This window comes from Pelodiscus sinensis, chromosome 9 (genome assembly GCF_052426305.1).
Source record: "Pelodiscus sinensis isolate ZL-2025 chromosome 9, ASM5242630v1, whole genome shotgun sequence".
Classification (NCBI taxonomy): domain Eukaryota; kingdom Metazoa; phylum Chordata; order Testudines; family Trionychidae; genus Pelodiscus; species Pelodiscus sinensis.
In genome coordinates this window covers 51,236,336-51,254,550 of record NC_143060.1, presented here as the reverse complement: position 1 = coordinate 51,254,550, position 18,215 = coordinate 51,236,336, and the positions used below count along the sequence as shown (strand labels likewise).

General features: G+C 43.0%; 1 long non-coding RNA gene across 1 annotated transcript in view; it reads right to left on the bottom strand.

Moving 5' to 3' along the window:
• Window positions 1–454: 454 nt before the first annotated feature.
• Window positions 455–18,215, bottom strand: part of LOC142830677 (uncharacterized) — a 38,839-nt gene continuing 21,078 nt past the window's right edge. Inside the window, exons 2-3 of the long non-coding RNA XR_012906126.2 lie at window positions 8,540–8,643; window positions 455–1,818 (exon numbers count right to left, since the gene is read on the bottom strand). This is a non-coding gene — a long non-coding RNA (uncharacterized LOC142830677). The remainder of the gene's footprint in view (window positions 1,819–8,539; window positions 8,644–18,215) is intronic.

The window sequence follows — 18,215 nt, the reverse complement described above, 5'->3', positions numbered from 1 at the left end:
CCACTACCTACGCCATCTACCTGACTCCACAGGATCCACTGAAGGAAGAGAACCCAGAAGGACCTAATGAGGGAGCAGGTAGCCTGCCTGCAGCCCCTCATCTGGGGGCTTGAAGAGTAGTGCCAGGAGCAGGCTGCTGGGAGCAACAGAAAGCTACCTGGGACTAGCTGCTGTGCCAGCACGAGGCCATGTGCTCCTCCCAGACCTCAGTGACAGAGCACATGGCCTCATGCATGGAACAGGCCACCAGCCACATCCATGTCCCCCCTCCTTTTCTCCTCTCCCCTCCCTCCACCCTTTCTCCCCTCCCCTCCCCCCACCCGAGTCCACCACATGGCAGTATGACCTCTTGGGCAGCCGAAGCCTCCTAAGCAACCTGAGGCAGGTGCCAGTCCCAGCTGCAGCCCTGACCCACTCCCCCTCTTCCTCTTTCCAGGTTTTATCTCCTGTTGTATAGCCACCCAATAAACAGTCTTGTTTTTTCAATAAAGAAGGCTGTTTTATTTTCTCTGCAGGGCATGGGAGAAGGTGGGAAGGAAGGGAGGGAGGGGGAAGAAAGGCACACAGAGGTAACACAGGGGTCCCTTGTGGAGAGGCATGGGAGAGACTCTCCCTCAAGCCCTCTCTGATGAGCATAGCCCCTTCATGTGCTCTCCTGATGGCAATGGTGTCCAGCTGCTCATATGCCTGGCCACTTGTACAGCTTCTGCCCCCCACCCTGGCAGGAAATTCCCCTCTTTGTTCTCACACAGGTTGTGGAGCACACAGTAGGCTGCCACCACAAAGGGGATGTTGCGCTTGCTGAGATGCAGGTGGGTGAGGAAACTCTTGAACCTTCCTTTTAGGTGGATGAATGCACTTGTGTGACCATGCGGCACCTGCTCAGCCTGGCACTGAAATGCTCCTTGGTGGGCCCACACTGCCCGTGAAGGGATTCATGAGTCAGGGGAGCAAAGAGTAGGCTGTGTCACCCAGGATGCAGATGAGCATGTCCACTTCCCCAACTCTGACGGTGCGGTCAGGGAAAAAAGAGGCAGGAGTTCTGGAAGATGCGGGCATTGTGCGCCTTCCCATGGCAGCAAAGCCATCAAAGATGCTGTCCTCGTTTCCCAGAGTGATGATCCTCCATATCAGTACGTGGTTGATAGTCTTGGCTACTTGCAGGAGCATGGCCCTGAATGTGGATTTCCCCACCCCAAACTGGTTCCTGATGGAGCGGTAGCTGTCTGGTATGGTGAGCTTATAGAGTACGATGGCAACATGCTTCTGCATGGGGATGGTGGTTCTCAGTTGCGTGTCTTGTTATCTGAGGGCAGGTGCGACGCATTTGCAGAGGTCCAGGAAGGTGGCCTTCTGCATATGGAATTTCTGGAGCCACTGCTGGTCATCCCACCACTGCAGGACAACATGGTCCCACCAGGCTAAACTAGTCTCCCACTGCCTGAAGCAGTGTTGCACAGTGTACAGGGGATTGAGGGACATTTGCAGCAGCAGGAGTGCCAGGATGGAGTGACGAGGGCCTGCGGTCTGGGCTGGTCTTCATTCTCCTAGAGTATCATGTGGGCAGCGTGGAAGTACTGCATCATGAGGAGCAGCCCAAGGCCTGTGAACCTGGCACTGCTTGGCAGCAGCTCTGGCTCCATGTTGGGAGAGCTGTGGCATTCATAAGGGCAACCAGAGTGCACTGCATCCATTTTGTGCTGTGTGTGAGGGGGAGGCAGAGAAGGAGAGGGGTGTGAGATGCAGGCGAAGAGAGGAGCCCTGAAATCAATCATCGCAGCTTGCCTGACCAAACAGTCACAGGAGCTTCTGGGAGCTCTAAGTGCAAGACAGGTTTCAGTCAGTATGACGCACTATTCCAAAATAATTCTGACTCACTTGCTTATATGCTCCCCACTATTTCTAGTTTGTTATTTCGGGAGTTATTTCCATTTTAGTAAATTCAAACTAATTTCTTAGTGTAGACATGCCCCTCATGATGGCAATATTTCCAGAAATAATCAAATTCAGGATGAACCTACCAGTTCATAGATTGTGAAATGACATTAGTGTTTATTTTTCATGCAGAAGCAGTCTAAAGCCCATTCCAGCATTGTTACATTAGATTGTAAAATGAATTAGAAGGCACAAATATTTCCAAGGCATTTTTAATTTCATCCACTGGAATAGATTTGTTTTTAAAAAACAAACCCCCCCCCCCTCAAACTTCAATTTGTTAGGGATTTACAACTATTTTTCCTTTAGACTTTTGCAGCAGTGCAGATTAGATCATTTTGATATTGAGGTGATGTATAATGCCTATATCTGCTTTGTAATTGATTCCTAAGGCTTGGCTGAGTGGAAGAATAGAGTTTCAGAATTTCAATGACATTGCTTCTGTTACCAGAATTACAAGATATGTTGTGGCCACAAATAGAAATACACACTCTTGTGACAACTGTAGATGCACAGAGGAACTTCTTTTATATGTTGCAGGTTTGTTGGCATGGCAGCATAATGACAGAAAATGGTTTAATTTACAACACAAATACTGTTGGTCAGTTACACAGAGTTAGAAAAAAATCGTAAAAGAAAAGCCATTGCTTTATTGGAGCTCTGCCTGCAATTTAATTTATAGAGTGTTTCTATGACTGTACAGCAAAAATTCATTTTGAAACTACAACAGTGTCTTTGTGTGTCTCATCCTCCAGTAGCAAAAGGAAATATAAGTTAAATATGATTCTGTTGGACAGTGTTTAGGAATAATTAATTCTGCCATTAATTTCAACATTTGGGGCAGCACAGGAATCTAAATTGGTACATTGGTTGCTTATATCAGGTGTTAAGATTTAAAGATGGCCTACTGAATTATCTGGCACAAAATATAGAATGTAGAATAATTTTGTTCAATTATTGTAGTATCATTCATCTAAAAGATAATTTTTGAAAACTGCTACTGACAATAAAACTAAGAACTCAGGGTATGTCTACACTACCCCGCTAGTTCGAACTAGCGGGGTAATGTAGGCATACCGCACTTGCAAATGAAGCCCGGGATTTGAATTTCCCGGGCTTCATTTGCATAAGCGGGGCTCCGCCATTTTTAAATCCCCGCTGGTTTGAACCCTGTGCCGCGCAGCTACATGTGGCACGAACTAGATAGTTCGAACTAGGCTTCCTAGTTTGAACTATCGTTACTCCTCGTGGAATGAGGAGTAACGGTAGTTCGAACTAGGAAGCCTAGTTCGAACTACCTAGTTCGTGCCGCGTGTAGCCGCGCGGCACAGGATTTGAACCAGCGGGGATTTAAAAATGGCGGAGCCCCGCTTATGCAAATGAAGCCTGGGAAATTCAAATCCCGGGCTTCATTTGCAAGTGCGGTATGCCTACATTACCCTCCTAGTTCGAACTAGGAGGGTAGTGTAGACATAGCCTCAGAGAGACCCTCATTGGTAAGAAAGTACAGCTGCATTGACTTTAGTAGAGCTCTAACTATTCATATCAGGTAAGGATGTGTCCCTTTATTTTATAACTTAAAAATTTATTAGTGTATTTGTTAAAGTAAGGGATCTGAGTGCCACACATTCAGCATTTTGCAAGCTGTCTGTCCTTTAACACACTGAAAAGAAATGGTCATCAAGGTCAAAATGTGTACCTGTGGATGCATATATAATTAATAAGGCAAATCTGAGGAGACCAGTAAAGGCATTTGAGCTTGTGACTTAAGATGGGATCTGAACTTTGATCAAAAAAGTGCCTACTGCACTAATCCACTTCATCTTTATAGAGGAGATAAGGAATCACCCTACAATGGAGGAGGAGAAGCCTTGTATCCCCAAGGCTGGGAGGTCTGCTGCCACCACTGTGAATAGGAAACATAGGGTAGTGGTGGTCAGAGACTCTCCTCTGAGGGGGATGGAGGCACCCATTTGTCGCCCTGACATTTCAGCTTGGGAGGTATGCTGTCTGCCGGGAGCCCATATCCAAGATGTTATGGAGCCATTGTCGAGGATTATCCGGCCCTCTGACTACTACTCCATGCTACTCATCCATGTGGGCACAAATGATACTGCAAGGTATGACACTGAGCGGATCAAGAGTGACTACAGGGTTCTGGGAGTACGGGTGAAGGAGTTTGGAGCACAGGTGGTATTCTCTTCGATCCTTCCTGTCAAAGGTGGGGGCCCAGGCAGAGACAGGTGCATCCTGGAGGTGAATGCCCGGCTGTGAAGATGATTTCACCAGGAGGGCTTTGGCTTCCTCGACCACGGGATGCTATTCCAGGAAGGACTGCTAGGCAGAGATGGCATTCACCTTTCGAGGAGGGGGAAGACACAGATTTGGACACAGATTGGCTAACCTAATGACAAGGGCTTTAAACTAGGTTTGACGGGGACAGGTGAGCAAAGCCCACACGTAAGTGGAGAACATGGAGAACTGGGAGATGGGTTGGAAATGGGAGGGAGTGTGGGCTATAATGGCAAAGAGAAAGGAGAGTCAGGGAAAAATTTGGAGGCAAGGTCAAATCAGTATCTTAGATGCCTATATACAAATGTGAGAAGTATGGGTAAAAAGCAGGAAGAACTGGAAGTGCTAATAAATAAGTACAATTATGACATTGTTGGCATCACAGAAACTTGATGGGATAATACACATGATTGGAATGTTGGAAGGATACAGCTTGCTCAGGAAGGATAGACAGGGAAAAAAGGGAGGAAGTGTTGCCTTATATATTAGAAATGAACACACTTGGAGCGAGGTGGAGATGTACATAGTAGACGGAAGTGTTGAGAGTCTCTGGGTTAGGCTAAAAGGGATTAAAAACAAGGGTGATGTCATGCTAGGAGTCTACTACAGGCCACCCAGCCAGGTGGAAGAAGTGGACGAGGCTTATTTAAACAACTAACAAAATCATCCAAAGCCCAAGATTTGGTGGTGATGGGGGACTTCAACTATATAGATATGTGGTGGGAAAATAACACAGCGGGGCACAGACTATCCAATAAGTTCTTGGACTGCATTGGAGGCAACTTTTCATTTCAGAAGGTTGAAAAAGCTACCGGGGGGAAGCTGTTCTAGATTTGATCCTAACAAATAGGGAGGAACTGGTTGAGAATTTGAAAGTGGAAGACAGCTTGGGTAAAAGTGATCATGAAATCATAGAGTTCACAATTCTAAGGAAGTGTAGAAGGGAGAACAGCAAAATAGAGACAATGAATTTCAGGAAGGTGGATTTTGGTAAGCTCAGAGAGCTGATAGGTACGGTCCCACGGGAATCAAGATTGAGGGGAAAAACAACTGAGGAGAGTTGGCAGTTTTTCAAAGGGACATTAAGGGCTCAAAAGCAAGCTATTCCACTGCGTTGTAAAGATAGAAAATATGGCAAAAGACCGAGTTGGCTTAACCACGAGATCTTGCATGATCTATAAATAAAAAAGGAGTTCTATAAAAAAATGGAAAGTGGGACAAATTACAAAGGATGAATATAGGCAATCAACACAGGAATTCAGGGGCAAGATTAGAAAGGCAAAGGCACAAAATGAGCTCAAACTAGCTATGGGAATAAAGGGAAACAAGAAGACTTTTTATAAATACATTAGAAGCAAGAGGAAGACCAAGGACAGGGTAGGTCCACTGGTCAGAGAGGAGGGAGAAACAATAACAGGAAACTTGGAAATGGCAGAGATGCTTAATGACTTCTTTGTTTTAGTCTCCACCGAGAAGTGTATAAAACTATGGTACGCCCACATCTTGAATACTGTGTACAGATGTGGTCTCCTCACCTCAAAAAAGATATTTTGGCTTTGGAAAGGGTTCAGAAAAGGGTAACTAAAATGATTAGGGGTTTGGAACGGGTCCCATATGAGGAGAGGTTAAAGCGACTGGGACTTTTCAGTTTAGAAAAGAGGAGACTGAGGGAGGATATGATAGAAGAATATAAAATCATGAGTGGTGTGGAGAGGGCTGATAAAGAAAAGTTATTTATTAGTTCCCTAAATAGAAGAACTAGAGGACACCAAATGAAATTAATGGGGAGCAGGTTTAAAACTAATAAAAGGAAGTTCTTCACACAGCGTGTAGTCAACCTGTGGAACTCCTTGCCAGAGGAGGCTGTGAAGTCTAGGACTATGATAGAGTTTAAAGAGAAGCTAGATAATTTCATGGAGGTTAGGTCCATAAAAGGCTATTAGCCAGGGGATAAAATGGTGTCCTTGGCCTCTGTCTGTCAGAGGCTGGAGAGGGATGGCAGGAGATAAATCGCTTGACCATTGTCTTCTGTCCACCCTCACCTGGTGCTGGCCACTGTCGGTAGACAGGATACTGGGGTAGATGGACCTTTGGTCTGACCCAGTACGGCCGTTCTTATGTTCTTATGTTCTTAAGTCTGAAGGAATGCCTAACATAGTGAATGCTAGTGGGAAGAGGGTAGGTTTAGAAGATAAAATAAAAAGAGAACAAGTTAAAAATCACTTAGAAAAGTTAGATGCCTGCAAGTCACCAGCGCCTGATGAAATGTATCCTAGAATACTCAAAGAGCTGATAGAGGAGGTATCTGAGCCTCTAGCTATCATCTTTGGAAAATCATGGGAGACAGGAGAGATTCCAGAAGACTGGAAAAGGGAAAATATAGTGTCCATTTATAAAAAGGGATATAAGAACAACCCAAGAAACTACAGACCAGTTAGTTTAACTTCTGTGCCAGGGAAGATACTGGAGCAAGTAATTAAGGAAATCATCTGTGAACACTAGGAAGGGTGGCAAGGTGATAGGGAACAGCCAGCATGGATTTGTAAAAAACCAAATCATATCAAACCAATCTGATAGCTTTCTTTGATAGTATAACGAGTCTTGTGGATAAGAGAGAAGCGGTGGATGTGGTATACCTAGACTTTAGTAAGGCGTTTGATACGATCTCGCATGATATTCTTATCAATAAACTAGGCAAATACAACTTAGATGGGGCTACTATAAGGTTGGTGCATAACTGGCTGGATTGCTGTACTCAGAAAATAGTTATTAATGGTTCACAATCCTGCTGGAAAGATATAAGGAGTGGGGTTCCGCAGGGGTCTGTTTTGGGACCGGCTCTGTTCAATATCTTCATCAATGATTTAGATATTGACATTGAAAGTACGTTATTAAGTTTGCAGATGATACCAAGCTGGGAGGGGTTGCGACTGCTCTGGAGGATAGGGTGATAATTCAAAATGATCTGGACAAATTGGAGTAATGGTCTGAGGTAAACAGGATGAAGTTTAATAAAGACAAATGCAAAGTGCTCCACTTAGGAAGGAACAATCAGTTTCACACATACAGAATGGGAAGCGACTGTCTAGGAAGGAATACAGCTGAAAGGGATCTAGGGGTTATAGTGGACCACAAGCTGAATATGAGTCCGCAGTGTGATGCTCTGCCTCCAGTTTCCATGATTCTGGGATGCATTAACAGAATGGGAAGCAACTGTCTAGGAAGTCATTCTTTCACTCTACGCTGCACTGGTTAGGCCTCAGTTGGAGTATTGTGTCCAGTTCTAGGCACCACATTTCAAGAAAGATGTGGAGAAATTGGAGAGGATCCATAGAAGAGCAACGAGAATGATTAAAGGTCTAGAGAACATGACCTATGAAGGAAGGCTGAAAGAATTGGGTTTGTTTAGTTTAGAAAAGAGAAGACTGGGGGGGGGGGGGGGACGGGACATGATAGCTGTTTTCAGGTATCTAAAAGGGTGTCATAAGGAGGAGGGAGAAAACTTGTTCATCTTGGCCTCTGAGATGGGTTTAAACTGCAGCAAGGGAGGCTTTAGGTTGGACATTAGGAAATAGTTCCTAACTGTCGGGGTAGTCAAACACTGGAATAAATTGCCCACGGAGGTTGTAGAATCCCCATCTCTGGAGATATTTAAGAGTAGGTTAGATAAATGTCTATCAGGGATGGTCTAGACAGTATTTGGCCCTGCCATGAGGGCAGGGGACTGGACTCGATGGCCTCTCGAGGTCCCTTACAGTCCTAATATTCTATGATTCTATCACCTAGTCCAAACTACGAATATTTCCTTGATATGAAAAAGGAATAGGCTTATCAGATACAGGACTTATTTTTTCTGATGAGTGATAGTAGATATTTTCCTATAGTTCGTGTGTCTTAACATAGTTAAGATACATTTTAAAATATAATATAATTAAAATAAATAATATAATTACTTTATTAAAGTATAATTACTTTGTTAACACATTCTGTATAGTACAGCAGCAGCATCTAGATGCTATGATGATAGGCCCCATAGAAAAAGAAGCTGTTTAAATTGTGATCCAATAATATAGACTCTCTTTCTGGGAGGAAGTAAAGGAGAAAACAGCTCCCAGTAGCTGCAATTTGCCATTCTCAGCCCAGGTTTCTCGGCTAGGATACAAAGCCCCCAAGGAAAGGAATTTTAAAGGGGGCTGGTTGGTGAACTTACCAGAAGAGGGAGGATTTAGCAAAAGTGCACAAGAAACAGGATCTGAAAGGCTTTCATGACGCAAAGCCCTAAAGAGGTTCCGTCCCAAGTAAAGCACCTTACCAGATGACAGCCAGAGGTCCAAGTTGCTGGTGAATTATCTGCTGCTCCAGAGAGTTGACATTTGTAGGGACCATGAGCAGTGTTCCCTCTAATTTTTTCCACCCCTGGAAAAAAAAATATGTGCACCGATGTTGAGATGACATGTGACACATCATGTTCATGGGGCCAAGAGGTTCTGGGGCAAAGGGTTGGGTTGCAAGAGTGTGAGAGCTCCAGCAGTGGGTGCAGGTTTAATGTGGGGCTAGGGTTCAAAGGCTCAGGGCTGGGACAGAGATTGGGGTTGGAGTTTGAGGGAAGGGGGTCAGGCTCTGTGCTAGGGGAGCTAGCTTTGAGGCAGGGACGGGGATGAAGGCTCTGGGGTTCAGGAGGATGCTGAGGGCTGGTATCAACTGTGCTGTCCATTGGAAATCTGCTCTGGTCGTGGGGCTGAAGAATGGAATTCATTAGACTCTGGAAGGTGGCAGTGTCCCCATGTAGTCAGAAGGACATCACTACAAACTGGATCAATCCAAATGGTGTACAGAAGGCTGAATTCACTCGCAAATTTGGCCTAAGGGGTATCTGCCACTATCCTTTTGTCATATTGGGTGTGTAAAGGAGTGTGGCCCATTCTATCTCTCTAATAACTTTTGCATCTGAGGGAAGAAGTACACATCCAAGTGAGAGATGATGTGAACTTTCTGGAAGTTTGCAAACTCAGGTGGTCCCATTTGGCTTTGGGACCAGGATGATAGCATTGCACCACTCACTCCTTTACTATTCCACTACCTGGAGCTCCAACATGGCATCTAACCCTCACCACTCTCAGAACTATGAGGAACAGTGCTTTTTCAGCAATTCAAAAGGACTTGGGACTTTGGCCACCACTGCTGTGGAAATAGCAGCTGCAGCTGGGAGCCCCGGGCCTCTTTGAATTTGGACCCTTCCACTCCAACTTGGGGTCTTTTCAGACAGTCACAGGGCTACTAAGTGGTGGTGGAATGTACGCCCACCAGCCTTTAGGCAATTCTAATGTCAGCTGGGGTATTGGCCGTTTGTCCAGAATGCCCAAGGCACGAGAAATGTAAATGTGTTTCATACCACCCTTGTGCTTGCCCTTCTGCATTGCTCTTGTTTAGCTGCAGCCATGGACTGGGACCTAGATCTCTCTTCATATCCTGTAGAGCGATGAGCACCAGTCAACAGGCAAATAATAAATGCAAGTTCTGCTGAATTCACTTTAGTTTGTTTATTTCCTTTACCCTGCATTTTACCACCATTTCTTGGTAGTCTAATCAACTGTCATCCAAATGCTGGCTCCATTATTTTACTTCTGTCTGGTTCTGTCCCAAAAGAACATTTCTGTTTCAAGGAAAATGCACTTTTTAAGCTGTTAGTCATCCCAATGGTCTGGTGAACACTGTTTTTATTTTCTTGTCTTCAGTTTTATTGTTGAGTTTCTTTCAAACTACAACCCCACATTCCCCAGGGAGTATTATCCTTTGTGACAATTTTGTCCCTTTTGTCCCTTGTATCATTTCCCAAAAGGTCCTTCCTTGAGCTGGCCCTTTAAATCTGGCCAGTCAACTGGCTGTGTGCCAAATGTGGCCATTTTGCTACTGGCTGCCATGTTTCTCTGTCTTCTAGCTGATACTTGAAAAAGAAAATCTTGTTATAATTACTTGTGGCTTCCCCTTTTTTATTTTCAAGGAGATGACATATTATTTCAGAATAAGTGCAATGCCAACTTTTTATAACTACTGTATTTTTAATGTGAAGAATAGTACTGACTAAAAATCTGTTGTTGATTTAGTCTCTCCATGTTTCTTGGCTCCTTTCTTTAACTAGACTAGTGGCTTTGTCTTTTGTTGTTACAATATCTCTCTAGTTTAATGTTATAAATGTGGATTGTGGTGGTAACCTTTAATTTTTCTGCTTCTTTGTATATTTAAGAGCTGATTATGACCAACATTAAAATATGCTTTGGCTCTACTGAGCTTTCAGTACAAAATCTTTTATTAATAAAATGAAATAATAAGAGAATTCGGCACCCAGTGGGGAGTTTAATTATTTTTGTCTTTTCCAGTAATTTTTACCAGTTGGAGACTTTTATGAGAAAAAAATCCTGATTGAAAGCCTGCCTATTTTCTTAGCAGGAATCCAGCAAGTGAAATGTATATGGTAAGTATCTTAGGACCATGAAGAGTCAGTCTTTTGTAGGGAAAAAGAAAGGGAAAAGATCAAAGTGGATATAAATAAAGTGTCATACACATTGGAATGGAGTAAAAAGGATCTTCCTCATCCCTGAATTATGCTTTCAAGTGGCACTTTCCAACACTGAAAATCTGATTATTTTCAGCCCCAACCTTTTAATTTTTGTCCCCCTTTCCTTACCCCACATCCACAACAAAAACCTCATAATCAAACAAGCAAGCAAGCAAACAAAGAAACAAACAAAAACAGTTCACAACTGGCTTCATTGGGAGCAGGTCTGGATCTGAAAAGTGGATTCAGATGAGCATCCCTCCAAAATGAAAAGTAAGTTGTGTCACTACCATCTTTTGCTTCCAGTTGTCTTATAACTAGGTTTGACGGGGACAGGTGAGCAAAGCCCACAGGTAAGTGCTGAATGTGCGGGACTGGGAGATGGGTTGGAAATGGGGGGGACTACAGCCTATAATGGCAAGGAGAAAGGAGGGTCAGGGCACAACAGGGAGGCAAGATCAAATCAGTATCTTAGATGCCTATATACAAATGCAAGAAGTATGGGTAATAAGCAGGAAGAACTGGAATTGCTAACCAATAAATACAACTATGATATCATTGGTATTACAGAAACCTGGTAGGATGGGACGCACGATTGGAATGTTGGTATGGAAGGGAGTCTACTACAGGCCACATAGCCAGGTGGAAGAGGTGGATGAGGCCTTTTTTAAACAATTAACAAAACTATCCAAAGCCCAAGATTTGGTGGTGATGGGCGACTTCAACTATCCAGACATATGTTGGGAAACTAACACAGCGGGGCACAGGCTATCCAATAAGTTTCTGGACTGCATTGGAGACAACTTTCTGTTTCAGAAGGTTGAAAAAGCTACCAGAGGAGAAGCTGTTCTGGATTTGGTTTTAACAAATAGGGAGGAACTAGTTGAGAACTTGAAAGTGGAAGACAGTATAGGGGACAGTGATCATGAAATAATAGAGTTCATGATCTTAAGGAAAGGTAGAAGGGAGACCAGCACAATTGAGGTAATGGATTTCAGGAAGGCAGATTTTGATAAGCTCAGAGAACTTGTAGGTAAGGTCTCATGGGAAGCAAGACTGAAGGGAAAAACAACTGAGGAGAGTTGGAAGTATTTCAAAGGGACGTTGTTAAGGGCCCAAAAGCAAACAATTCCACTGTGTAGGAAAGATAGAAAATATGGCAAAAGACCAGCTTGGCTTAACAAGGAGATCTTGCATGATCTCAAAATAAAAAAGGAGTCATATAAAAAATGGAAACTAGGACAAATAACAAAGGATGAATATAGGCAAGAAACACAGGAATTCAGGGGCAAGATTAGAAAGGCAAAGGCACAAAATGAGCTCAAACTAGCTATGGGAATAAAGGGAAACAAGAAGACTTTTTATAAATACATTAGAAGCAAGAGGAAGACCAAGGACAGGGTAGACCCACTGCTTAGTGAGGAGGGAGAAGCAGTAACAGGAAACTTGGAAATGGCAGAGATGCTCAATGACTTCTTTGTTTCGGTCTTCACTGAGAAGTCTGGAGGTGTGACTAACGTAGTGAATACAAGCAGAGAGAGGGTAAGTTTAGAAGATAGGATACACCAAGTACAAGTTAAAAATCACTTAGGAAAGTTAGATGTCAGCAAGTCACCAGGTCCTGATGAAATGCATCCCAGGATACTCAAGGAGCTGATAGAGGAGGTATCTGAGCCTTTAGCTATGATTTTTGAAAAATCATGGCAGACAGGGGAGATTCCAGAAGACTGGAAAAGGGCAAATATTGTGCCCATCTATAAAAAGGGGAATAAGAACAACCCAGGAAACTACAGACCGGTCAGTTTAACGTCTGTGCCAGGGAAGATAATGGAGCAGGTAATTAAGGAAATCCTATGCAAACACTTGGAAGGTAATAAAGTGATAGGGAATACCCAGCATGGGTTTGTGAAGAACAAGTCATGCCAAACTAATCTGATAGCTTTCTTTGATAGGATAATGAGCCTTGTGGATAAGGGAGAAGCGGTGGATGTCATATACCTAGACTTTAGTAAGTCATTTGATACGGTCTCACATGATATTCTTATTGATAAACTAGGCAAATATAACTTAGATAGGGCCACGATAAGGTGGGTGCATAATTGGCTGAATAACCATAGTCAGAGAGTTGTTGTTAACGGTTCTAAATCCTGCTGGAAAGGGACAACAAGTGGAGTTCCGCAAGGGTCTGTTTTGGGACCCGTACTGTTCAATATCTTCATCGATGATGTAGATATTGGGATAGAGATTACGCTTATTAAGTTTGCAGATGATACCAAACTGGGTGGGGTTGCGACTTCTTTGGAGGATAGGGACATAATTCAAAATGACCTTAGCAAGTTAGAGAAATGGTCAGAGGTAAACAGGATGAGGTTTAATAAAGAGAAATGCAAAGTGCTCCACTTAGGAAGGAACAATCAGTTCCATACATACAAGATGGGAAGCGATTGTCTAGGAAGGAGCATGGCGGAAACGGATCTAGGAGTCATAGTGGACCACAAGTTGAATATGAGTCAACAGTGTGATGCTGTTGCAAAAAAAGCAAATATGATTCTAGGTTGTATCAACAGGTGTGTTGTAAGCAAAACTCGTGAAGTCATTCTGCCGCTCTACTCTGCACTAGTTAGGCCTCAGCTGGAGTACTGTGTCCAATTCTGGGCGCCACATTTCAAGAAAGATGTGGAGAAATTGGAAAGGGTACAGAGAAGAGCGACAAGAATGATTAAAGGTCTAGAGAACATGACCTATGAAGCCAGGCTTCATGAACTGGGCTTGTTTAGTTTGGAAAAAAGAAGATTAAGGGGGGACATGATAGCGGTTTTCAAATATCTAAAAGGGTGTCATAAGGAGGAAGGAGAAAATTTGTTCCTCTTGGTTTCTGAGGACAGGGCAAGGAGTAATGGGCTTAAAGTGCAGCAGGGGAGGTTTAGATTGGACATTAGGAAAAAATTCCTAACTGTCAGGGTGGTCAAATATTGGAATAAATTGCCAAGGGAGGTGGTAGAATCTCCCTCTCTGGAGATATTTAAGAACAGGTTAGATAGACATCTGTCAGGGATGGTGTAGACGGAGCTAGGTTCTGCCTTGAGGGCGGGGGGCTGGACTCGATGACCTCTTGAGGTCCCTTCCAGTCTTATGATTCTATGATTCTATGAGAGGGAATCAATGCCTGGAGTATCATTTTAATCTCTCCTTTTCATAATTGAACCAAAGGAAGATGCACTGATTTTGGAGCTTTTTTGTGCGTTACCATTACTGAACGATGCCATGTTGGGCCTTTTCATTGTCTCTGTGGGTACATCTACACAGCAGAATTATTTTGAAATAACTGACTTTGTTTCTAAATAACTAAGTGCGCATCTACACAGCAAGCCATTATTTCAAAATAATGTCGAGCTGGAGAACTTACTTCAACTCCTGTAACCATCATTTCACAAGGATTAAGGGAAGTCAAAGGAAGAGTGTTCTTCCTTCAACTTCCTGCTGTGTAGACAGCACCAAAAGCCAAATTAAGCTATTTCAACTTCAGCTATGCAATTGACATAGATGAAGGTGAGTATCTTAATTCGACTTTTGCCCTGTTGTGTAGATGTGTCCTGTGTAATGAGGGAAAATTGTTAGTGATTATGTCTTTGGTTTCTTCTTCATATATAAACCTGACCACCATTTTTATCTGAGTCCTGAAACTGACGCTTTTCTTTCAACATCTTATTAGTGCTTGTTGGTGTTTTCTGTTATCTATAGAGATATGGCCACTCACTTGGATAGTGTCTCAGAGGTCAGATTGCACCAACAGATGATCTTGCTATTTCAGATGGGTTATCTCAAGAGATTCAATGGAACTGCTTGACTTTTCCTGTTTGTTTAGGTGTATCCACACCTTGAACATGTGAGGAATTCATTTTCTAGAAGCTAAAAAATAAATAGTGTTGCCTTAAGAAACTGGATTGGTTCTTTGCTCATCTATTGATGTTTTTGTAAGAGGACTTGTTGTCCCCTTAATAAAATTCAGTGGGTACTTTTTGCTGGCTAACTCCCAATACCAAAAGAGAGTAGAAGAGTTGATGAGAAATCAGGACCGTGAGACTGACAGTTCCTAGGAACAGTGGTAAGTGACCAATGCTGCAGGTCAGCCTGATTGACAAGGTGGACAGACTAATGAAGGAGTCAGAAATCCGGGGGGTCCTGTACTGTGTGTGAGCTGGATTTGTCTGGGTCAGATGCGAGCTGAACTAAAGTGAGAACAGTGCCTTGAGCTGAGCTGGAGAGATCAGCCATGCTAGCCAGTGAGAGCCAGAGACATAGCCCAGAAGCAGATTCATGCTTGAAAGAAAGCTGCAGCCACAGGTCCTGAGACACAGCACCCAGAGCAGATCCATGCTGGAAGCAGAGCTGCAGCCACAGAACCAGAGGAGTCAAAGAAGCCCCCTTGGGAACTGGAGGCAGAGCAGCAGAGAGTGGAGTTGGGTCTGCAGCAAATTGGACCTGGGTGTGGTGAGCAGTAGAGGAGAGCAAGGGGGACCCTGGGAAGAGGCCCAGCTCAGGGATACTCCACAAGTAAAGAGACCTTGCTGGCCAGATTGGGAGGGGGATTATAACCCCGACTGGGGAGAGGGGGGAAGAAGGGAGGCTGACACTGGGGAGAAGCTTTTCTGCCACCCAGAGCAAGTGTCCAACCTGCAGCCTCCCTGCAGCCCAGCCAGAGCCCATAAAGGAGACCTGGGATCTATAAAGAACCGATTGTGAACTGCCCTTACATTCTAGAAACAGTTTGCGAGGTTTCCATGCCACAGAAAGGAGTGATGTGTTTTCCACTAACTGTTTCCATTTTTTCCTTATTCTTTCTTTTAATTGATTGCTGTTTAATAAATTATTTGCTTTGAACTGTACGTAATCACCTTAGCCCCTGTCCCAGGGAACCAAAACAAGGTTAAGGGTTGAGCCCCACGAATCCCGGGCCTAACCTTGTTCAGATTATGAGGACTCTGCCATTGAAGAGAGTGAAAGGGAAGCCCTCAAGATCATTGAGGCCTCTGGGTAAAGGAAGTGGGAGTGCAGACTCAGACCCTTTCGCTGGCCCATTTCACTCAGGTAGTACAGAAGCCTGGAAAGTTCTCAATATTGGGACCATTCCCCCACTCACGTATATGTGTGTTGGGACTATATATTCCTATAGAGACACTCCATAGTTGAGATCACTGACAATATTGGTCCTTCCCTTGAAGGAAGCATCAGGAAAGATTGAAATTTTAGTTTTCAATCTTCATCTGTGAAAGATTGAACTGAAGAAGAAATAAATGGTGATTGGATATGTGTGCTAATGAGCGAGGGAGAGAGGGCACAGAAAGGACAATTGCTGATGTTTAAAACAAAATCTGTTTTCATTGCAGAATTGGACAAGCATTTAGATGAGAGGACTGACAGATGGATAAATACCTGCTTTTATTTTCAGTCAGTCATGGTGGGTCATACACTGTGTGACTCAGGTTCTGGGAGAAAAGCAAAGGGAAACTAATCAGTGTTTTTTGAATCTGTCATTTTATACCAGAATTATTTTTCTAGTCTGAGACGTGACCGAATAAAAATGGTATATTTAGGTTCCATATTTATCTGCACTTCAGATTAAAACTACTCAAATCAAATAGCCACTCATCCTGGAATATGAAGGTCAAGCTGGGTTCTTTTTAGTGCCTGCATGATCAACTGGAATTAAGAGTATGAACTTGTACTTTGTGAAGTTGGTGGGAGTTTTCCTAATCAGTGGGAGCAGAAGCTGGGCCTTAGTTAAGAGTTCTGTTGACGTGTGAGCTAGAATAGAATGCAGTGCATTTTCCCTTTTATTTTAGCTTTGTTGTGCTGATAAACGGAGTAAAAACTTACTTTAGTTGCTGAGACACAACTCTAAATGCACACTAAGTGCGATCTGCTTAGGAAGAAGGTGCTGTTCCTAGGTACTGACTTCTTACAATAGAATAACACTTCAATTCAGTGTCAGATGAAGTCTCTGGTAGCTATTTTAGAAAAGGAGCAGGCGTACATACAGCAGCAAGTAACTTTGTTTCAACTCCTCAGGCTTTTGAACTTGGAGAACTGCTTATTTTAAAACGCTTTGCAAGCTTTCCTTCCCAAAAACTGCTGTGATGCCAAATGACATGAAGCAGTCTGACCCAGGGTGATGAGTCAATGTTGGCTAGAAATTTGGGAAGGGAACATCTGATCCAAACTGTTTTAGATTTTTATTGGACTGGGTTTCTGCTGAAAGCTAACTTATCTGTGGATAATTCATAAAAGCTACTTTTTCTGATGTATCCTGAATGATTGATCTCTAGGGCACCAAACCAACAGAGAAATGTTTCCCTTCTTGTGACTATTCTAGGGAGAATGGAAATGTTCCTGGCTGCCATATCAAGTAAGTGTGTCCATAAAAAGTGCATCTTGACAGTGATAGAACAAGTGACTGAGAATCAGAACTCCCGGATTCTATTTCCACTTCTGCCAGGGACTCAGAGGGCCAGAGTCTGCCCTCAGTTATACTGGCATAAATTTGGAATAACTTTACTGATGTGAAGTAAGTGAAAAGAGTCTGGTTCAATATAATAAATAGGTTAAATTGCTTAATATCGGTATAAATGATTTTTCCCTCATCAGCATCATTGCATTTAGGACAAAACTCGATTGAAGTAAATGGAGTTCCCTCAGAATAAAAGTAATGAATGTGAGTTCAAAATTAGGCTTTCTATTTCTTGATATATGCAACCATAAAATTAGTTTAAAACCTACATCAACACTGTTTTGAGGCTTAATTAACACTTGTAAAGCACTAACATTGGTATTTAATAATGGTAAAAAGTTAAAAGAACTTCTCAGGAGTATCCCCACTAGGGCAAGTTCTGCTCTCAGTTGTAGTGGTGTGACTGGAGTAACTTACTTATATCAATGGAATTACTTCAGTTTTCATTTGTAGTAAGTAAAAGAAGAATTTGACCATTAGCCTCAAAGCCGTTCTCCCTGAACGCTGGAAGATACTTTACAGAAAGTATTAAATGAAATAAATAGGTCATACAAGTGGGAATGAAAATGCTGTGATATTGGCCCCTTATCTTTAAACACAATTCTAATTTGATTCTAGCACAAGGAGAAGAAATGAATACAGTATGTGGTCCTGTGGGAGCTGTCAGAATGATAAAACTGAATATTCTCTAAATCAGCTTTTCTATGGACAGCTGGTTCATCATCGTTAGTATGTATATCCTTATTAATATCTAGGCCACCCAGCTATAAGACCTTAGATTGAAGCAGTGCTAAATTCTGAAAAGCTCAAACCATATTGTCAGTCTCCATGCATAGCCTCATGCCAGAATGATTGACCTATTTGCTCTGTATATTACCACTTCACTCCCTGAAGAATGAACCCTTTTTGCTTATCATTCAAATT